A 22549-nucleotide genomic window follows, 5' to 3' on the forward strand; every position below is an offset into this window, starting at 1 on the left:
TATTGTTGGACATTTCGAAAGCTTTGGGAATGAAATTTGTCTGCTACATAGCTAACATTTTAAAAATGTATTACAAATTATTTTAAAAATAAATAATAAATTTGTATATTTACTTCATTAATATATTTAAAATCCTATGATCTTTTTAAAAGTCTGGAAATTGTGTTTTGAATATTTTCTGTTTTCAATCTTGTTTGTCAATATGACTTAATTAAGGGATGCTGAGAAAATTAATAACAACACTTCTAGGTGTATCTGTGAGGGTGTTTCCAGAAACTATTGCCATATATATGTATATTGCCATATGTACACACATATTTTATATATATATATGAAAAAGCAATCCTTTTACTAGAAAATCATCTACTCTTTATATTACAAACAGAAGACAAATTTTGTGTATTGTGTATATACATGCATATACATATACATATATGTGTATAATATACATATTTGTATTTATAAATATATACACGCCTAAACCTGTATATATATGTGCACATAGACATATTTTGTTCATGATAACATCATCTGCTTTTTAATCCATGATGTTTGTATAATTGATTTTCTAACTCATGCCATTCACCTCCCTTCTTTGCTTTTTTCTTTCTTTCTTCTGAGGCATCTTGACTCCTAAAAAGCAAGCAAACAAACAAACAAACAATTTCTCTTATTACTGAAAGTATCATATTTATTTCTCTCTGTTATTTATGCTCCATTCATTCAATTTTAATTCTTTAGGAGGACTAGTTATTAAATTATTGCCTCTCAGCACCAAACTTAACCTTCATTGCCTGTGTGTTCTGTGAAAATGAAACTTTGCTCTACGAATATTTGTCCTTTGCCAGCACTCATGATGTTAAACTTTGTCCGTAGAAAACACCAGAGAGACACTGGAAGTGGTAAGGTCTTCTCTCCTAGTACTGGTGTGCTCTGATTTGCCAGCTCCTGCAGTGCACATGGCTTCTCCAGCATCAGGGTCTTCAAGTGTAAGTGTGGGCAGCTTTCTTGGACCAGCTTCTGAGGCATGCTGAAGCTGTTATTTATTTATTTCATTTACTGAACATGGATTTCTCGGTGTCTGCATTTCAATAGACACTGTGCTGATAGATGCGTACACTAATTATGTTTAATGAAAGACAACAAAGTTCAGGAATGTATCACAGAAAATTCAAAAGGAATGCCATTTAGTTTCAGAACAACCTAACAGAAAATATCTGGGTACATCCATGCTAAACTAAATGTTTTTTGCTATTTGGAAATTCCTTCAATGGAGCACATGCAGGTGAAAGGGAGGAGGGCATTGCATATAAAATTAATGACAAAATTTTTTTTAAAAAACCCTGCTATATATATATATATATATGTCATCACTTCACATTCCTAACTCCTGCTAGAGAAAAACTGTACCCCCTCATAAAATAGGCCATGGTTTTATCACCAAAGACAGGTGTTATAGTTACAAAATTTAGTTACAGTATTTGAGTACTATATGTGCCTTCCAGAGTAATGATTAATGTGAAATAGCTTGGTTGTTAAAACATATTCTATATATGTTAATTTTGTTTCATTTTGATTTATGCTGTCGATATTGTATTTACATCCAACCTGATATTCTCTAACTCTTCAAAGGAATAGATCTAAAGGGAGAAATTCGTATCTTTGCTATCTTCCCAGCTTTCTAAGAGGCCCTCTCTCTTTCTCTCTCTCTTTTTCTCTTTTCACCCAGTCTACACACACACACACACACACACACACAAATAAACCTTCCATGTACGTGTATATGGAAAAACTGAGAACCATGGAAAACAATCATCTGAACCCTTCCCAACCACTTATGGCAGCAACATTTCTATTTTATTGCACCTCTTTGACCTCCAGGATTCTATTTATAAATGGGAAACACCCTTTCCCCTCATTAGTTCAGTCAGTAAATATAGACTACATGTTTTTTATTTGATTCATTTTCAGGATTATCAAAGACGGATAACATCAATTCTGTAAGTACTATTCTCTGAATAAATTTGCAATCTAACGAAGGATTTTCTTTATATTTAGGAAAACTTTTTATAGAGAAATCCCTCCCTCCCACAGATGACACATAGAGTAGGGAGAATGTGAATTAAAACATCTGAGGTTATAGAGAAAGCAAACAAAAGCATACATTGTGTTACAGAAACAATGACTAGTTTATGATCCTCACTAAGTGAGAATAGGCCTATGGAAAAAATTATCAATGTTAGATCTTGAAGGATTTTATGTTGTCTAATTAAAAGTTAGAATATAGGCCTGTGCATATAAATGATAACTTTTAAAATAATTAAGCCAACTCGTAGGTTTTCCATATTATTTAGTAATAAATCAAAGCTAAATATTGAGATGAAGTAAACAAAAGAGAAGAAGCTAATTTTATAATAGTTAAGTCATTTTAAAATATATAAACAGTTTTTGAGTCTAACGAAAACTAATTTTACTTACCGGTTTAATTAGTAATGAAAATGAATTAATCCTAACCTAATAACTATGGGTGTATATGATGGCTACATATGCTATAAACCGAAAGGGAAAAATGCAGAGTAGATATGTGAGTTACTTCTTGCTTAAAATAGCTTTTAAAAATAGGATAAAGGAATAAATTAGCCCTCATGTTACTCTGCAGATTATAAAACAGTTCTTACCGACTCCTTAATCCTCTCTCAATCAGTGCCTTGAATTTAGTAGAACAATTTGAGAAAGTTTATGCTGGGACTTAACCTACATCTAATCATCAGTTCACCTTATCAAATGCCTTATAAATTACTTCAGTGCATATTTGAGACTCTGAGTCTCAGTGCAGAATTGTCAAATGCTAATTACTATTTCATCCCTATCACACAGAGAAAAGTACTCTTCAAAGAGGAAAACTTTCAGGGAAGTAGATATGATCCAGTTTGAAAATAGATCTTGAAAGCTAAAGCAACCATTCTATTTTGACTTTGTTTTGGTTTTATTTTGAGAATGAACAATACCATTTTGTGCTTTTCATATTATGCAAATAAAATATAGAATATCTATTATAAAATATACTATGATTTCATTGTTACTAGATTACTTGAACACTGACAAAATGAAAACAACTGCAATCAACATTAGAAAAGAAAAAATATGTAGCACAGGGACCTGCAGTTATAAATGTTTCTGTGATTAATGGCAATGAAAATATAATTAGAACATGTATTACAATGGTATTACAATGGCACAATTGTTGGACATGTTTTGTAAGCCCTTATGGAAGATTTAACCTGTGAAGTATGTCTAAAACTATAGAAAAATAGATAATAATAACAACATTACAAGCCGGGTTATGAGTGTGTGCAACAAATCTTTTTGAAGAGATTTCATTATGAAAGAAGTGCAGAATGGTCTAAACAAAAAGTTTGGAACTTTATGTTGCAGATAATCTTATAAACATGAACAATATATTTCTTCTTTATTTGTTATGATAAACAAAGTTCCACTAAGGTCATTGGGAAGAAATATAATCATCCAAACAATACTTTGTGAATGCTGATATTCAGCAGTTTGAAAATATTAAAATATATTGAAACCCTGAAATTCAATTGACCTATGTGAGTGACATTGATCCCTTTGAAATTACAAGAATGTTTTAGGATAAGTCCAAAGACTGTGGCCATGAGAACCAAAGGCATGAACAGTATGGTATCCATTAAAAAAATGAGTCTTGATAACTTAATGATTCCCAATTTTCAAGAATGAGATGTCGATTAAAACTGACACTTTCTATTCTGAAAATAAAGAGTGTAAACAAATTGAGTATAGAAAAATGCGGAATGGCTCCATTTGGAATAACCTTTGAAGACATAACAAGATGATTAAATAATTAAAATTAAGAATAGCTCTTACCTGGAAGATGACACATTACAGAAGCCTAAAAAAAAAATATTTTAACAAAGTCAACAAAGATCATTTTGGAAGGAAAAACGTCTTCTCTATTTTGCAAGGGAAAAATTTAAAATGTCTTAATAATTTTAAATGTCATATTAAAATGCTTTCAGAGCCATTTAAAAACTGACTTTAACATGGAGTGTTGGGCACACATCTTAAGTGGAGCATCTGTTAAATGAAGTCCAGTATTAATAGAAGAGCCAGAGTAAATTTGAGTGAATTCTTAGGTTGTTTGACATCAGATGTGTGGAATACATATGGATAACTAACAACTCAATGAAAATGAAGAAATTTAAGGAAATAAAACATCAATCTAAAGTTAGTAGGATTGATAATTAAAATTAAAATGTGAAACCAAGATACTAATATATAAATTAGGATAGTCTGCTATTTGCTATAAGAAAAAGCCCTCAGATTTTAATTGCTTGACACTTAGGTTTTATTTTTTACTCATGCAGAGAATGATGTGTACTAGGTCTCTAGTGGAGACTGAGCAATAGAGGATGCTTTATTTCTATGGATCCATCATCTCAATTACAATCTTCTAGCACTGGCATGTTAGAAGACAATATGGAGGATTATTTCAGCAATTAAATATTTCCACCAGGATATGACATATCTTTCACAACACAATGGCCAGACTTATTGACTATCCCTTTGCCTCAATGAAGTATAATGAACACACTGCCATCCTTTACACTGAATGTGAAAAAACACTCGATGCCATTGAGTATAATTAATATATGTAACACATATATTGAAAAGCACCTAGGAGGCATCTCAATATTAACACTCTTAGTATTTAGTTCTTTAACTGTTTTTTCCATTGGCAGTATTTATGTAAAAATTACTTTCCCCAAAGGTCACTTGGTATATGGTACTTAGAGTTTCTGATCATCAAGAACTTCCTATAATGATAATTTCTGATAAGACGAAGAAATAAAAGCATAGAAAATCTTCACTATATAATTAGCCATTACTTTGGAAATAATAAAAATTCGTATTAGTTTTCACTGCTGTATTGTGCAGCTCTATGACTGCTCTGTTTGGTCCCGGGAACACATTACCTATATATATCAGAGAGGTCAGTTTTAGTGTGTTGGTCCTACCAGATTTTTCCTTGTATCACTTTATTATCTTTCAAATAGTCTTAGGTTAAACTTGATAAAGTTTAACAATTTCCATAAACTGTCACAATCTGGTTTGCACTTGTTTGTTCCTACTCATTGTCCTCTCCCTCTTTGTACTTCAGTATTAATGTGCCAAGTACCTGCCAGCTCAAATCTCCCTATTATTTTTTATTCTTAATAATTCTTTACCTTGTGAATTCATTCTATCAACTACTATTGCATCTCTAGTTTTCAGTTGAAATGATTCAATATTTATTCATTAAGAAATTATTTTTCTTAATCCTATCTTTGTTGCTTCAAAATAGCTTAATTTTCCCATATAAAACTGGAATATAATTGGGACTTGGTATCATAGAAATTTTGTATTTATTTGTTTCATATCTGCCTTTTCTTATGTGAAAATTCCATAAAATGATGGAATTGTTTATTGCCACACCCCTAGCATCTATCACAGAATTAATTTCATAAGTATGTGCTGATTTTCAAAAAAAATAAATAAAACATTTAAGTTGCATATTAGTTATACTAATATTTCAAATAGGCTTGGGTTCTTTAAATATGAATGAGCAGAATATTCTGTTCCCCATTCACCTGTATTTAGAAAATAAATGTAATCTCTTTTTTCACCAATGTGTTCAGAAGGGTAAAAATGTCTTTGAATTATCAATGTGTAATACCATTCCAATTGCATTAATTTTGAATATATCTCTGTCTGCCAAAATAATAATTGAAAGGAAGATAACTAGAAAGAGAAGGTTCAGAAAAAAAAAAAAAAGGAGAAAGTAGAAGGAGGAAGTATAAAATTTTCAGAAGAGGAAGAAGAAGATGAGGAAGCAACAGAAGCAATATCAGTTGTACCCCATTCACCTCATAGCTTTTCTCAATGAAAATGACAATCAAATCAGAATGGGTTCCATTTCTTTAAGATTCAGGGCAGGAAGTGAGTGAGCTTACAATAGAATATGCCCACTTGCAATATGTGAGTATTCTGCCTGTTTCCTTTGATTGTGGCCACCTTCCAACTCTTTTTGGATATCTCATGCTGGCTAGACTCCCGGAATTGGCTCCCAGCCCAGGTCTATCATGTTTGTCTGTGGAATTCTCCACTGAGAAAATTTATTTTGAAAGGAGTACCACAGAACTTAGATTTTCAGGTATGATCAGTACTGTGTGCAATTGAAACAGTGCATTCTCAAGTTCTTTCCTAGAATGAGCTAGAAAAACAAGTATCTGGTATTTCCATTTGAAGTTAAAATGTGGACTACACCTGGGCACAGTTTCAACCAGGCCAAGAAGAAAACAGTAGGGAAGTTGAGTAAACATTAAATAACAAAATGGGACCAGACTGAGTCAGAGGTCAAGTAACATGATAGAGCAAATTTTAGGTTTGGTGTAGTAAATTTATATGACTGACAAAGAAAAATTACATTAATTTAGTATCTAAACTGAAATTTGTTATCTCACAGTTCTGAAGTAAAGACTCTGGTGAAGTCTGTTGGATTCTCTGCTTAGAGTTTCACAAAACCCAAACCAAGGTGTCAGTAGAACTCCGAACTTGTCTGGATACTCTGGAGAAATAATTCTTTGATTTAGATCATTAGCTTCCAGATTCTTGAAGTTGCCACCCAACTCATTTGTTGCCTGGGTCATTTTGCATTGCTAGAGGCTCCCTGCCTTCCCAGGATCATGGCCTTCTTCTTTGAGCCATAAACCAAAGATGAAATACTTCTCACACCTCAAGTCACTCCTGCTTCTTCCACTGTACCTCTCTGATTAGCTGGAGAAATGTTCTGGTTTTTATCTTCCAATTATATTGAGGTAGAATTGACAATTAATAATTGCATGCAAAATGTAAAACTTGATCATTTTATATATGTATGCAGTTTTAAAAGTTCACCACAATCTCATGCTAATTAACATGTTCGTGATATCACATAGTTACCATTTTCTATTCTGGTTTATTTATTTATTTAATTTTTGTTCCAGCATAAAATTTAAGACCTAAACTCTTAGCAAATTTGTAGTGTAAAATACTATGTTTAACTGAAGGCACATTTTTTGTACATTAGATTTCCCTAGCTTATTCATTTTACATAATTAAAACTTTGTATCTCTTAACCAACATCTAATTTCAGGCAAGGCCAGCTCCAACAAACCACCAAACTATTCTTTGTTTTTATGAGTGCAATGAATTTAGATTTTACATAAAAGTGAGATCGTTTGGTATTTAAGCATAGCTTATTTCACTTAGCAAATGATTTCCAGTTTTATCCCTGTTATCCCAAATAGCCGGATACCCTTGTTTTAATTTTTAATGTTTATATTTCAGTGTGTGTATGTGTGTATATGGGTGTATACGTACTTATAAGTTTTTTCTTTTCTTATTCACTCATGGACTAACATTTAGAATGTTTCTGTATTGTGACTATTGGGAATGATGTGACTGTGAACTTGAAGATGTAGAGATTTCTTTGGAATCCTATGTCAATTCTTCTGGAAGTATATCCAGAAGTGAGACTGCTGGATCATATAGTAGCTCTATGTTTAATAATTTGAAAACCTCATACTTTTCTATGGTATTTTCATCATTTTGCTTTCCCTCTAACAGTGTATACAAGGTTTCCTTTCTCTCACCAACATTAATTATCTTTCATTTATTGGTAATAGCCATTCTGTTTGGAGTGAATTGATATCTTACTACAGTTTTGATTAGCATTTTCTTGTTGGTTGCTGAGGTAGAGATCTTTTTCATAGTGGCCATATATGTTTGATTTCATAATGTCTATTAAGATTCTTTGTCCATTTTCCAAATGGGTTTTATTTATTGATTCACTGCTTCTGAGTTGTACAATTTGCTTATACATTTGAATATTAACACCTTATCATAAATGGTTTGTAAATTTTTTCTCCTATTTCAAAAGTTGCCTGTTTACTCTGTTAATTTTTTAACTTTGCCTTGGAGAAGATTTTCAGTTTGATGCAATCTTATTTATCTAATTTTGCTTTTGTGACTTGTGATTTTATTGCCATACCAATAAAAACAAATCATTGCCCAGGCCAGTGTCAAGAATCTTTTTCTCTATTTTTGCAGTAGTTTTATGTGTTCAGGTCTACCTTTAAATTTTTAATCTTCCTGAATTTATTTTTGCATATGGTATGAACATAAGGGTCTAATTTGATTCTTCTGCATTGGACTACCCAGTTTCCAACATCATTTATTGAAGAAACTATACTTTCTGCACTGTGTGATCTTGACACACCTGTCAAAGATCAGTTGAATATAAATGCGTGCATTTATTTTTTGTCCAGAGTTCTGTTTATTTTTACACAGTACCATACTCTTTATTTGAATTTTATTGTGGTAAAATCAACAAATAAAAATTGTGTATACACAAAGTGTACAGTGTGTTGTTTTGATACATATGTATAATGTGAAATGATTACCACAATCAACCTAATTAACATATACATAATTTTTTATAGTTTTTTTTAAGTGATATGAAAATATGTGTTATTTGCTCTCTTAGCAAGTATAAAATATAGTATAACTAGCTATATACATCATGCAGTATATTACCTCTCTAGAATGTATTAATCTTATAATTGCAAGTCAAACCCTTTGACCTCTGGTAACTAATCTTCAACTGATTGTTTTAGATCTTTTTTTTAGTATTTCAACTCTTTGTTTGGATGGTGTTAGATTCTACATACAGGTGTGATTACGCATGATATTTTGAATATAGTAGATTTTTGTATATTTTAAAATTAGGAAGTGTGATGACTTTGGATATGATCTTGCTCAAAATTTCTTTGACTGTTTAGGATATTTCAAGGTTCTATATGAATTTTAGATTTTTTTTTTTTTTTTTTTTTTTTTTTTTTTTGTGGTGCTGGGGATTGAACCCAGGGTCTTGTGTTTGCAAGGCAAGCACTCTACTGACTGAGCTATCTCCCCAGCCCACAATTTCAGTTTTATTTATATAAAGAATATCATTGTGATTTTGATGGGGATTTCATGGAATCTATAGACCACATTGATTCATATGGACATTTTAAGAATATTAATTCTTCCAATATATGAATGCAGGCTGTCTTTCCATTTTTCTGTACTTTAATTTTCTATACCAATGCTTTATTATTTTCAATATTTAACTTTACCCTATTTAAGTTTGTTTCTAAGTATTATAATTTTTATTGTTATTATTAATACAAAACTCTCTCAACAACATCAAAAAAGCCTAGAACCAAAAGTTTTCGTCTAAACAACAAAAGAAAGAACATTTTCAAATTATTAATTATTAATGGGATTATTTTCTTATGGTTGTTTTATTTATTAAAATGTAATTGATTTATGGATGTTGATTATTTTTTCTGTAACTTTAATATATAGGTATATTAGTTCTGCAAGGGTATGTTGTTGTTGCTGTAGAGTCTTTAGAGATTTTATGTACATGGTCATGTCATCTGAAAACAGATCATGGCACTACTTCATTTCAATTTAGATGTTTTTTATTTCATATTTATATCTAATTGCTCTAGGATGGGCTTTCAATGCTGTGTGGAAGAGAAATGGTGAGCGTGGGCATGTGTTCTTTGTATGGGGATACAGAGGGAAAGCTTTCAGAATTTCCCCACTGCTTATGGTGCTAGCAGTGGATTTTTCACCAATGATTTTAATTGTGTTGAGGGAAGTTCTTTCAATGCACATGTGTTGAGAGGTCAGGTGGGTGTCAAACCTTGCCAAGTTCTTTTTCCCGATTTACTAGGTGAAAATGTGCAGTCCCTTATTTTGCTAATGTGTTACATCACTGATTGCTCTGTGCATGTTAAATCATCCTTATGTCCCAGGAGTGAATCCAACTTAAGAGTGAAGTGTGATCCCTTTTCATTTTTTTCTTATTTTATTGAATAATTTTCCTTCTGTGTTCTTCAGGGATATTTGCCTATAGTTTACATTTGGGGTAGTATTTTTGTCTGTTTGGGTATCAGGGTGCTACTGACCACATGAGTAAATTTGAAAATGTTCTTTCTTTTGTTGTTTAGAAGAAAACTTTTGGTTCTAGGCTTTTTTGATGTTGTTGAGAGAGTTTTGTCATTACTGATTCCATCTCCTCATTTGTGTTAGTCTGTTCAGACTTTCTTTTCGACTTATTTTGTGGAGGGTCTATGTTTCTAGGAATATATATACTTCTTATAAGTTAACTATTATTAGGCATGTGATTTTTAAAAAATAGTTCTTCATGATCCTTCTTATTTATGAAGAATGCTTTGTATCACCTCTTTCATTTCTGATTTTCTGATTTTATTTGAATATTCTCTTTCTCTTTTCTTAATCTAATAAGGATTTGTCCATCTTATCATTTTAGGCAAAATATTTCTTCCCTTAGAGGGTTTATGCAATTATTTTAGGCACAGTCCAATTTATCTACCATCACTCTCCTCTTTCAATATTTTATATCACTTATATTATCTATATAACCCTTTTTGAAGTGTAACCTAACAAATTAAGAGGTTCCAGAGAGTAGGGTGTGGATAGTGGGTGGGGGGAGAGTGGCATTAGCAGCCATTATTAGTTTACTTTAGGCTAATAGACCTGAGTAACTATCCATTCATTCTTTAGAAATGAAGAATGACAAGTATATCAGAATGCTGTCAGAACGAATCACAGCAGAGTCATACCAAAACTGGAAGAATATTCCCTTTACTAATCCAACTACAACCAAGATTAGATGCCCATATCTTTGTTAAAGGCTGTTATATATTAAACATATTTATTAAGATATGTCTAAAAGATATGACTTGTCTGAGAGACAAATAGATTACCAGGAGTCAATATGATTTTCCCCACATTTATTGACTAACATTATTACACGTGGTACAATATAGTCAAAAGCTGGTCTTCACAGAATACATGTAAAATGTATGTTCTGAAGTAACTTTCTTAGTAATGTTAAGCTTTATTAGCAGCTAAAATAATGTGTGCTCCCTATTTAGAGTTGTCTTCGAGACATTATTTTATATTGGAATCTTCTTTTTTCTCTAATTTTGTCTTTTTGTCAGAAAAAAATAGAATTAGTAACATCTAAATATACTTCATAGTATATTTAGGGACCTGAGATTCTCATGGTGATTTCTCTTTAAACTTCAGTCCAAAAGACATCCAGTTTCTTTTTTTGTTTTTTGTTTTGTTTTGTTTTGTTTTTTTTCTTTTTTTTCTTTTTCTTTTTCTTTTATTTTAAGGGAAATACTGGCCTGGTGAATTTCTACTTAATGAAGGAGAATGTGATAAAACTATGCATTTTGAAAAGTGCAGGAACTTGGTCTTGGATTTTTGAGGCACTTCTGGTATTTCTCATTTAAAAAAAAAATGATTTAATAAATGAAGACCCTTTGGTAATGTGGGCAATGCCAAAGTACCTGCAAATCCATTTTGGCACACTCAGATGCTGCTGTATTCTCTACTTGTCTATTTTAGGGAATTCATAAACACAGCTTGGCTTGTTTATTAGAGTTCAAAAAAACCTGGCAAAGTACATCACTGAAGCTCTTTTTCATCTGCTGTGTTGACACAAAGATCAGTGACCCCTTTTGAATGATCGGGATTTTGACAGCTTAATTTCTGTGTCATGAGTTGCTAAGGTAACACTATTTTTGTGAATTCCTCAGTTAATAAATCCTTAAGAAATGTCTTCCATTTTTAGTTTTGAAAGTAATTTAATGTTAAAGTTAAAAGATTTATTTCTTGGTTCACTTTACATTCACTGAAGAAACTGGTGCTACCTGTGGACTGCTGCTTAGCTCTGGGAGTAACTGATTCAGTCTAGAGAGAAAGAGACTTAAAACAAAATGACTTACAACTGGAGAGAAATAAAATATATCAAAGAATTAAATGAGACCACACTTTTCTGATATCTGGATTATGCAGGATAGCTTTCAAAGCTAACTTTAGATCTGAGGGTTTGCAATTTTTTTTTCCAAAGTGTGACTTAACACTCAATTTATATTGACATACCCATAAGCAGCATTTTCAGAGAAAAGTAGTGCATTCCTTTTCTAGAGCTGTGTAACAAACTATCACAAATGTGGCTACTTAAAACAATATCATTAATTTTCCTATTCTTGGATCAAAACTCCAAGCATGGTTGAATGGAGCCTTCTACTCATGTTTTCTGAAGGCTAAAACCAAAGTGTAATTTGGGTTATGTTTCTTTCTGGAGCTCAGGTTTCTGAAAATGTTTTGTGGTTTTGAAAGAATTAAGTTTCTTAATGTTTGTTTAGAATAAAGTCTTAGTTTTCCTTCTGACTCTTGGATGGAGCTACTTTTATCTTCTAGAGTCCACAGGCATTTCATAGCTCTGTGACACTCGGCATGGACATTCTCAATTCTATGAAGAAAGGGCCCAGTCTTCTTTGGGGTCTTATTTGATCAGATCCAACACCTCCAGAAAAGTCAGTTGATTAGTAACAAAATCATAGAAATGATATCCCATGACATTTGCATGTCCTCCTGACAGTAAGGGGAGACGATTTTACAAAGTTTATGTAACAAGGTAGGAATGATAGGTGCCATCTTAAAATCCAGTCTACCACTAATCCATTATTTTCATTCAAACAAAGAGCATCACTGTTCATGAAATAATTTCAGGCACAGTTTTTTAAACTTTTAAAACCATTTAAACATCAAATTCTAGAGTTTTTGCACTTACATAAGTCCCTTTTGTGATACTAATGTTCTTATAAAGTAAAAACATTCTAGTAGGTCTACCTATTGACTGACAGATGATTGAACTGCAAGATTTACACATACTACTTTAAAAACTGTGATCATATTTTATAACTACATACCTTATATACAAAACCATTTGGATACAATGATAAGAATTTTCTCATATAATTCTGAATTTTAAAAATATGACATATCTTAAGAAAAATTTCAATTTCAATTCTGAGAAAAATATTTCAGTTTTTTGAAAGCATGTATCATGTGAAATATAAAGAAAGTCTACAACTGGAGAAATATACTAGAAACAAAGAATTTTGAATATTTTACAGAAATCAGAAACTTTGCTGGAGAAGAAAAATAATTGGTTAGATATAAATCCAGGGGGAATTTTGAAATGAGAGTAAAGCTTATATGAGAAATTAATTACCCTTTATAATCAGTGAGCAACATTATATTGAGAATTGGAAATGAAATCATATGAATGGATATTACATCTCCATGTCAGTTATCCATCAAACAAATTGACTATGAACCCATTCAGAAGAGAGATTTAAACACACACACACACACACACACACACACACACACACAACACATACACACAAAATAAATCTCTACAAATCTCTTCTGTAAAGGAAATATCCTTTTGTTGGATTATTATGGAAACCCTTAGCACTTAAGCAAATAATTACTAAGTAATTTTACACAAAAATATAAACATGCTTATTAAAACTGTATAAATGTGAATAACTAATGAGGAATTCATAAAGGAATTCAAATTAATTTGTGGCTTAATATGTTAATAAGATCTAATATCCACATATTTAAAATTGAATTTGTTTTCGACCATTGCAAAGACTTTTTTTTCCCTATGTTCTAACATTCTCGGTTGATGTTACCACCATCTATTTAGATTCAACACATTGTATCACAACCATCAGAATCAGTAATCAAAGTATTTGATTCTTGTTCAGAAAGATGTCTTAAGTCTATTACAGTTTATCTACTCATTTAAAATTTCCATTTGTCCTTTTCATTTTACATTAGAAAAATTTTAACTATTGAAAATTTTAATGTGTTTGTAATTGGGCCTCTCCCCCTAAAATTCTAATTTAGAAAGCCTGGATTACAGCCAAATCATCTATCTTCTTTAAATGTTTCATATGTTATTCTAATGAAGTCCTTGGTGAAAATTATTATTGAGATTTTGTCATTCACTATTGATATATAGTCTTAAGTGGTATTCCTTTTAGTAATTTATTTTCATTTTACACATATTACATATAAAGTACTCAAACTAAACAACCATAAAAATAACCATCGTATTAATTTTCTATTCTCAATCTGTATATTACCTCATCCTTAGATAATGAAGTTAGAATTTTTAAGCATGATAACAAGACTCATCTAATGTATCATTGCTGATCTCATCTTTCACTATTTGTTGACTTTGTTCCAAATATGAAACTTGCATTATATTTTGGTATATGCATTTCCACAGTACTGTGATCCTTTTATACACTCTTGTTCAGTTTGCTTACCCAGCCCAAAATATAATTACCTATTTTCCCAATCATAAAAATTTCTACTCGTGCTTTAAGACATGACTTAAAGAGTTATCTTTTCAGTGACATCTTACCTTACCTAACTAAAGATAGTTGGTGACTCATATTTGGTTACACAAAATGTTTCTGCATGCCTTAGGAAAATACTTACATTTTTATAAGTCTTCTACATGAAATTTCTATTTCTATAAAAATTTAAGCTACATATTACTCACTAGCTCTAATCCATATTATTTAGTACAGGTCAAGACTTCCTTAAATATATTTTTTTCATAAATAGCGAAAGAATAAATGAAGGCATGCTTTCATGAATAATGGGAGGATTTTATTTACTTCTAGAAATTTTTTCCAGGACTATTGAAATACTGATGGTAAAATTATGATCATTTAAATAAATATAGAAAATAATATTTACCCCCAAACTAGTTGTGGCAGTATATTGTTGGATCTTGATCAATTTGTATTGATTGAGAAATATTAAAATCTTCAGCATAAGTAACGAGGGAACTGGTCAAGTGCTTTGACTCCAAACTTTAAAGTAATTCATCACTACATTTTGTCAGGATCTCAGCTGAGCTTAGAAAGAGCTGAGGTGCCAAAAGTCAGATAGTTGTAAAGCAACAAACCAAAAGTGAAGGAGTTAATCCTTTCATCAATCTTTGTAGTAGTATAAGCAGGAGTCTTAAACCAGGGAAGGAGCTGATCCCTTAGTGGTTTTCCATCCTGGAATAGTGCTGACAGAGGGTCAGGTAAAACAATGCAGACCTGGGGGTTGGTCCACATGTTGAAGGAGTCCTAAACAGCTGGGGCAGAGGGGCAAGGCAATGAGAGTTTCATGGACTGGGGTTGAGGGGAAGCCAAGAGGTTAGGGCTGAGTGGAATCTATAGCATATTGGATCAGAGGGGGAAAGTGACTTCACAATTTCCCCTTGTCTCTCCAATAAAGAAGCCTTAGCAATGGTAACTAAAGAGAACTGCTGCCTGTCAGGAAACTATGCATGCAAATGCTGTGACTGGAAATTCAAATAAATACATGAAAGAGAAGAACTATCTGGTTCCCTACCTGAACCTCCTTTTAGAACTACAGTGTACTGGCTGTGTTCCAAGTCTGGTGTGGGAAGGGCAGCTTTCTCCCATGATGCCCACCAGGTAAAGCTTTTGCAATTATTTATGGCCTGGCTGAAAAACACATAGAATTTAGGCCTGAAACTAGATTGCTCAAATTGAAAGGAAGTAAGTGATAAGTAGTGACAGATACATACATTTGATATGCAATGGAAAGAAGAAAAAGGTATTTTAGCAACAAATTAATATTTCATATAATAAATGTCTTCTCATTTTTTAAGTGATGTCCATTTGCATCATAACTGATAAATCTCCAGCTGGTAAAAATCTAGAGATGACTGAGGAATGAGGTAGGATCTCTGCATCAGAAATACTTTTCAGTAGAATTCTTGATAAAATGATCCCAGCATAGTTACCAAATTAAAAATATACTGAAATATTTCATTTTTTAAAGATTTAATTGGAGTTTCATCATTTAGTAACTATTAAAAGGAAATTTATCTTCTGCTAAAGACACAATCTCTGATTTAACAAAGACTACAGTGGAGACTCCATGAAGGCAAAAATTCCATATTTGGAGAGTACAGCAAAATGGAATTTAATATACAAGTAAGTATTGAAATCTTGAAATATTGGCTTGCAGTGAGTTTTGGGATACTGGACTGGATTTGAGATATTCTTTTCAGTCATCAATTCTTTAAACTATTTCAAAAAATGCTATTTGTGATTGTTAATTTTATGTGACTATTTGGCTAGATCACAATACCCAGATATTTGGTCAAACACCAGTCTACATGTTGCTAAGAAGATAGTATTTAGATGTTATTAACTTTAAATAGTGTATTTGGGGGCACATGGTTTTAGAGGTTTCAGTCCATAGAAGGTTGACTACATTCCTCAGTGCTCAAGGTGAGGCGGAACATCATGGCGGAAGAGTATACTGGAGGGAAGTGGTTCATGAGACTCCACTCAACAAATACAAAATACATACACCAAAGGTACACCCCCAGAGACCCACCTCCTCCAGCCATGCCCTACTTGCCTTTAGTTATCATTCAGTTAATCTCATCAGGGGATCACTTACCTGATTGGATTAAGAGTGCCATAAGTTGATCATTTCTCCTCCAAAACTTCTTGCATTGTCTCACACATGAGCTTTTGGGGATACCTCACATCCTAAACATAATATTCCATCCCTTCTCCCCAAAAGTTCATGACCATCTCACAAAGCAAAACATATTGTGTTCATTTCCAAGAGTTGGCATAATTTCAACAGTTCCCAAAAGTTCAAGTCCAAAGTCTCCTCTGATACTCAGGGCAAGTTCCCATCATAAGATTCTGCAAAATCAAAAGTGATGTGCAAGTTACAAGTATTTAATATGCAAATATACAGAGTAATCATTTAGATTCATAAAAATAGGGCATAGAAAGAAGGAATGGTACCAAAGCAAGAACAAAATTCAGCTGGGCAAACATGTCCTGTACTTCTGTGTCCAGCATCTGGGGCACATGGCATAGTGATGATCTATTCAAAGGGCTATGTAGCTCTGCCACTGTGGCCTTGTTTGTTACAGCCCAAGTGGCCGTTTTGTTTATTTGTCTCAACTGAATTCCTGTAGCCTTTTTCAGTGGACATTCCATTACTGGCATTTCTTAATCTTGGTGGGTCTCCACCAAAGTTTTGGCTGCCTCCTCATATCTGCATGAATCACTCTCTCAGGGAATTCCCACAGGGACTCTAACCCTCCTGTTCTTTGCCTGGCCTCCCAGGCCTTCTTTTGAAATCTTGGTGGAAGCCTCCATGACTACCTAACTCCAAAATCCTGCATTCCTGCCAAACCGACACCACATGGTTGATGCTAAGGTCTGCCATAATCTCTCGAGCGGTAGTCAAGCTTTCAGGGACTCACACTGCAGAAACCTCTGAGTTGTCCAGGTAGCTGAGCATGTTGAAAAAACTTCCCAGGACCCCTTGTGCAAGAAGGGTGCCCCACTGATCTCTTCTCAAGGCAATTTTTAGTTTTACTTCCTTGAGTCTGAAATGGATATGATCTTGCCAATTCCTGAGATACCCTCAAGCCATCTTTTTTATTGTATCTGGGCAAAATCTTTATCGTTTCTTACTGGTGGTAATGCCTTTAATAATTGCATCTTCCTTAGTCCAAATTTTACTTCTGCATTTCAAGTTCAAGTTTTTCAAGTTTTCTGCTCTGTTTTTGGCTTTTGATTATCGCAAAAATATTTTTGACTAAAAGCCACCAGCAAATACATGTCACTGCATAAATGCTATAATTGCCTAGAAATTTTTTCTACCAGATTAAAAAGTCCATTGCTTTTTAAATCAGCCTCACAGAAAGTCTCAGAATATGGGCAAAATGCAGATAACTTCTCAGCCAGAGCATAATACTAACGACTTCTAGTCCAATTTCCAATAGAGTCCTTCTTTGAACCCTCTTGAGCCCTCTTTACTGTCCACAGTTCCATTGGCATTCTGGTCTTCTGCTCTCCCATGAGAATCAGACATTAAGCTCTGCTTACAACAATCTAATGCATTTCTACACACCTCAAAATTCCTCCAACCAATTCCGAAAACCTCCAAAAGCTTCTGAACCTCATGGTCAGGTTAGTCACAGCAATGATAAAGCTGACTAAAGAAGCATATATCTTCTAAAAATCACTACAATGCCTAGGAAAAGTTTCACATGTAAAAAGTAGTCAGTAAATGAATTGTAATTCCATTTAATAGCAGTTTAGAGGTTAGCTATTCAATTTGTTTCTTAGATCAACATCATTATTCCATTTATCTGTCACAAAGAGTTGTGTAGGGCCTAATGTATGCGTCTTACATGGTAGCCCTGTTGAAAGAGATAGAAGTGGTAAATTCAAAAGGGGGCTATGAATGGATTCATGTTGAATATGTGAGTCAATATGTCATATGTATAAATGGAGAGAAAAAGAGAAAGTGGTGCACCCCGTTCATAAATGAGAGATTCTTCTAGAAGAATTTAAGAATAGCTTGACGATACCAGTTTTCTAAAAAGAATAGACTATCACTATTGTGTAATTAGTGAAAGGAAAACACCTATTTAACTTGGGGTGTTTTTCCCTGTATCTTTAGAGGAAGCTTTACATGCTATGTTTTGTGTACATGTACAGTCAGTTAAAGGGACCCTGATAAATTCATGAGTTGCATACTTTAATCATAATACTTTGAATTCATCATAAATGGATCCATATGTCAATTATTTCTGAATCATATCTTCGGGGAATATTCTAGGGTCCTAGAAAATTTTTACTTTATTTATTTTGGTAAATATTTGGCCCACATAATTTCTGATGAAATTTTTTAAATGATTCATATAGATTTTTTCCTTTTCAAAGTATTTGTGATATTTTCTTCTTGATTAGAATTCCAGGTACTTGTTGAACATGTAAATCTCAATGAAACAAAAAGAATTTATAAATAATTTATACACTGATATTTCATTTGAATTTTTAAATGTAATTCATTTTCAAAATTTTATATTTATTCAATGCACGTTAAACATTATCTGAAGTCCAATCCATCTCTTATTGAAACATATGTTAATACATTTTACAAAATATTATCTTGATTTACTCCAAAATTCTTTGGTTTTCAGGAGGTACTTATTGAATTAAACAAAATTTAGACGTATAAGACTGATCATAGCCAAAAAAAATGCTAAATTTATGATTAAAAAATTAGTGCAAAACAATTTGTCTGGAATATTTATCTTTTGACAGAGGCATAACTATATTGAAAAATTAGTTTTCAATTTCCTTACAATCCAACTGTAGACTAAATCATATTATCTGTATAGAAAAAGTAAGGCAGTAGAGTTTGCACACTTAGTCATGGAAAATATGTATTTAAGAAAGAATTTTGAATATATAAAGTGTGTTACTTTAAAACACATGTATCATTTTTTATCAAACAACTTTTTCTTATTTATACCAGTTCTGCTATCTTGGAATCACATATACTGTTCTCTAAGATGAATGCCAGCTATATATTTGAAATAGTTCTTATTTATGTCAATTTATATCCTTCTATAAAATGTCAGCAGGAAGGAAAAATGAGTTTTCCAAAAAGTGAAGTTGATATAACTATTAAAAACAGAATTATATTTGAGCATTGTTTGACTGAATCTAACTTCAACATTTTCTTTTTTTTCTGGGTCTTTGTGATTTCTAGAGTATCCAGATAAGCTTATGTGAACAGATAACTGCCTGTATCACATGTCACTGGACTGAAGCAGGCCTTACAGATCAATGATTGTGTATCTGTTTTTCAGACTTACATTTTATGGAGTCATAACAGAATATTGAAGTAGGTACAAATTCATATAAATGGAAACTGTTCATACAGCACATTCTTAGCCGTGGCAGATATTTCCAAAACCTATTCTCTAACAACAACAAGAAGTGCAGATTGAAGTGTGGAAAAGGAATTTTAAAGTAGTTAGAAAATTTTAAAAGAGCTAAGGAAGGAAAATAGAGGCACAAAGTCAGATTTCACAAAAATAATTTATGCACAGTGAATGGAAAAAATTGAATTTAGCATATGTTTACTTCTCTCATTATTTCCCTTTTCTCATCAGAGTCTGTCTGCTATAATAAAACCTTTCTGGCTTAGATTTTCTAATCTTATAGAAAGTCCCTAATAAATACCTTTCAAACCACATAATACTATACAATCAACTTGATCCATGCTTAGTTTTTATAGCACACACAAATTAATTGACAATTTTATATATTTTTTAATTTTGTAATTACTCATTATTCTCTTTTCTTTAGCGTATTTATAGCTATATCTCTTTGGTTATTTTACCATAAGCTGGTAAAAATCACGTCTTAATCATATTAATATTTCTACTGCACAGCAGTGCTAGTCATACACAAAAACTAATCAATGAATTATAATTAATTATTTCACTGATAAAATCTGGTTTATTACCAAAAGTTGGTATTCTACTTTATTTGTTTTACATTAGTTTTATTCAAATAAAATCGAGTGTTTACATTGTATGGAAATTCCATCTTTTGAACATTGCAAATTATTAATCTTTTTTGTTTTTATTTTTCTTTCTTTTATATAGCATAGAAATTTTTATTAAAATACAGAAGAAATACAAAATACAAAATAGGTATAATATGAGGATGAAAGTTGTTTCTTTTCCTCGTGAAAAGAAAGGGGGACACATTCTCTTTTCTAATCATGTAAATTGACAGTGATGGGTGAACCAAAGATAATTCCAGAATTACTGTCTCTTTGGAGTTAACAGTTCACTTTCATGAAAATAAAAATGATGCAAGTCACAATACCAGACTTAAAAGTGTACTACAGAGCCATACAAACAAAAATAGCATGGTATGGACACCAAAACACATATGCAGACCAATGGTACAGAACAGAAGACACAGAGGTAAACCCATATAAATACAGTGGGTATGTCACACTAGACAAAGGTGGCAAAAACATACATTGGAGAAAAGATAGCCTTTTCAACAAATGGTGCTGAGAAAACTGGAAGTCCGTATGTAACAAAATGAAATTAAACTCAACTTTCAGCCTGCACAAAAGTCAACTCAAAGTGGATTGAAATTTAGGCCTTAGATCCAAGACACTGTGCCTAATAGAAGAAAAAGTAGACCCAAATCTTCACCATGTCTCCTTAGACCCTGAGTTTCTTAACAAGACTCTTAAAGCACAAGAAATAAAATCAAGAATCCATAAATAGGATAGATTCAAACTATAAAGCTTCTTCTCAACAAAGGAAACAAAAACATGAATAGAGAGTCTACAGAATGCCAGAAAATCTTTAATGCATGCACTTCAAATGGATCATTAATTTGCAGGATATATAAAGAGCTCAAAAAACTTAATACCAAAAAAAAAAAAAAAAACAAATAACCCAGTCAATAAATGGACTAAGGAACTGAACAGACACTTCACGGAAGAAATACAAACGCTCAACAAATAAATGAAAAATGTTTAACATCTCTAGCAATTATAGAAATGCAAACCAAACCACTCTAAAATTTCATCTCACTCCAGATGGCAATTATCAAGAGTACAAGCAACAATAAATGTTGGTGAGGATGTGGGGAAAAAGGTACACTTAAATATTGCTGGTGGAATGCAAATTGGCGCACCCAATCGGGAAAGCAGTATGGAGAGTCCTCAAAAAACTTGAAATGGAACCACCATTTGACCCAGTTTAAACCCAAGGACTTAAAATCAGTATACTACAGTGACGCAGTCACATCAATGTTACTGCAGCTCAACTCACAATAGCTGAACTATGGAACCAACCTCATTGCTCTTCAAGAGATGAATGGTTAAAGAGTGCTAACTCACAATAAGTAGGCTGGGGTTGGCTAGGGAAAAACAGAGGTACTTTGAATTAGGTAGAGGGGAGTAAAAGGAGGGGAATGGGTATGGGTGTAGGAAGGGTAGTAGAATGAATTGGACATAATTACCCTATATGCATATAGGACTACAACCAGAAATGAGACGTTATACTCCATTTATGTATGAAGTGTTAGAATGCACTCTACTGTCATGTATAACTAATTAGAACAAATTTCAAATTTTTTTCCATTAAAAAATATGATGCAAGGACAATTTTACTGAAGTGATTATCAGGCCTAAAACTAAACGACTCAATTTTCATTTTAGTTATTTGCCTTTGAGATAATTCATGTTTTATAATTTCATAATTACTATGTTTAGAATGTCTTACTGAAATTTTTCTATTTTTGAGGAAAATAAAAAATCACTGCTATAGCATTTTGCTTTCCAAACAATAGAAATAATGTAATGAATGAAATAAAGTTCTTTTCCCTCTTAAAAAAACCCAAACATGGCTCATATGAATTCTGATTTTGGATAAAATAATTAAGCTCAAGTAATATTGTTAAAAGTAACAATGATAAAGTAACTGATAGATACTTGATGTTAATACACAGGTGATTAGAAAACTAGAGTCTCTTTTGAACAATAGTTTATTTTCATGGAAATATAAAGGAAACCAGGACACATTTTTCTGAAGTGTTTATCAAACCTGTGGGTACATCGCTCAGTTTTATTTTAGTTA

General features: G+C 32.3%; 1 long non-coding RNA gene across 1 annotated transcript in view; it reads left to right on the forward strand.

Annotated features, from left to right (window-relative positions):
* The first annotated feature begins 1968 nt into the window (after positions 1–1968).
* The window catches only part of LOC306669764, a 66750-nt gene continuing 46169 nt past the window's right edge, over positions 1969–22549 (forward strand). The window contains exon 1 of the long non-coding RNA XR_013766220.1: positions 1969–2000. This is a non-coding gene — a long non-coding RNA (uncharacterized lncRNA). The remainder of the gene's footprint in view (positions 2001–22549) is intronic.

Source organism: Sciurus vulgaris (genome assembly GCF_902686455.1).
Source record: "Sciurus vulgaris genome assembly, chromosome: 9".
NCBI classification, from domain to species: domain Eukaryota; kingdom Metazoa; phylum Chordata; class Mammalia; order Rodentia; family Sciuridae; genus Sciurus; species Sciurus vulgaris.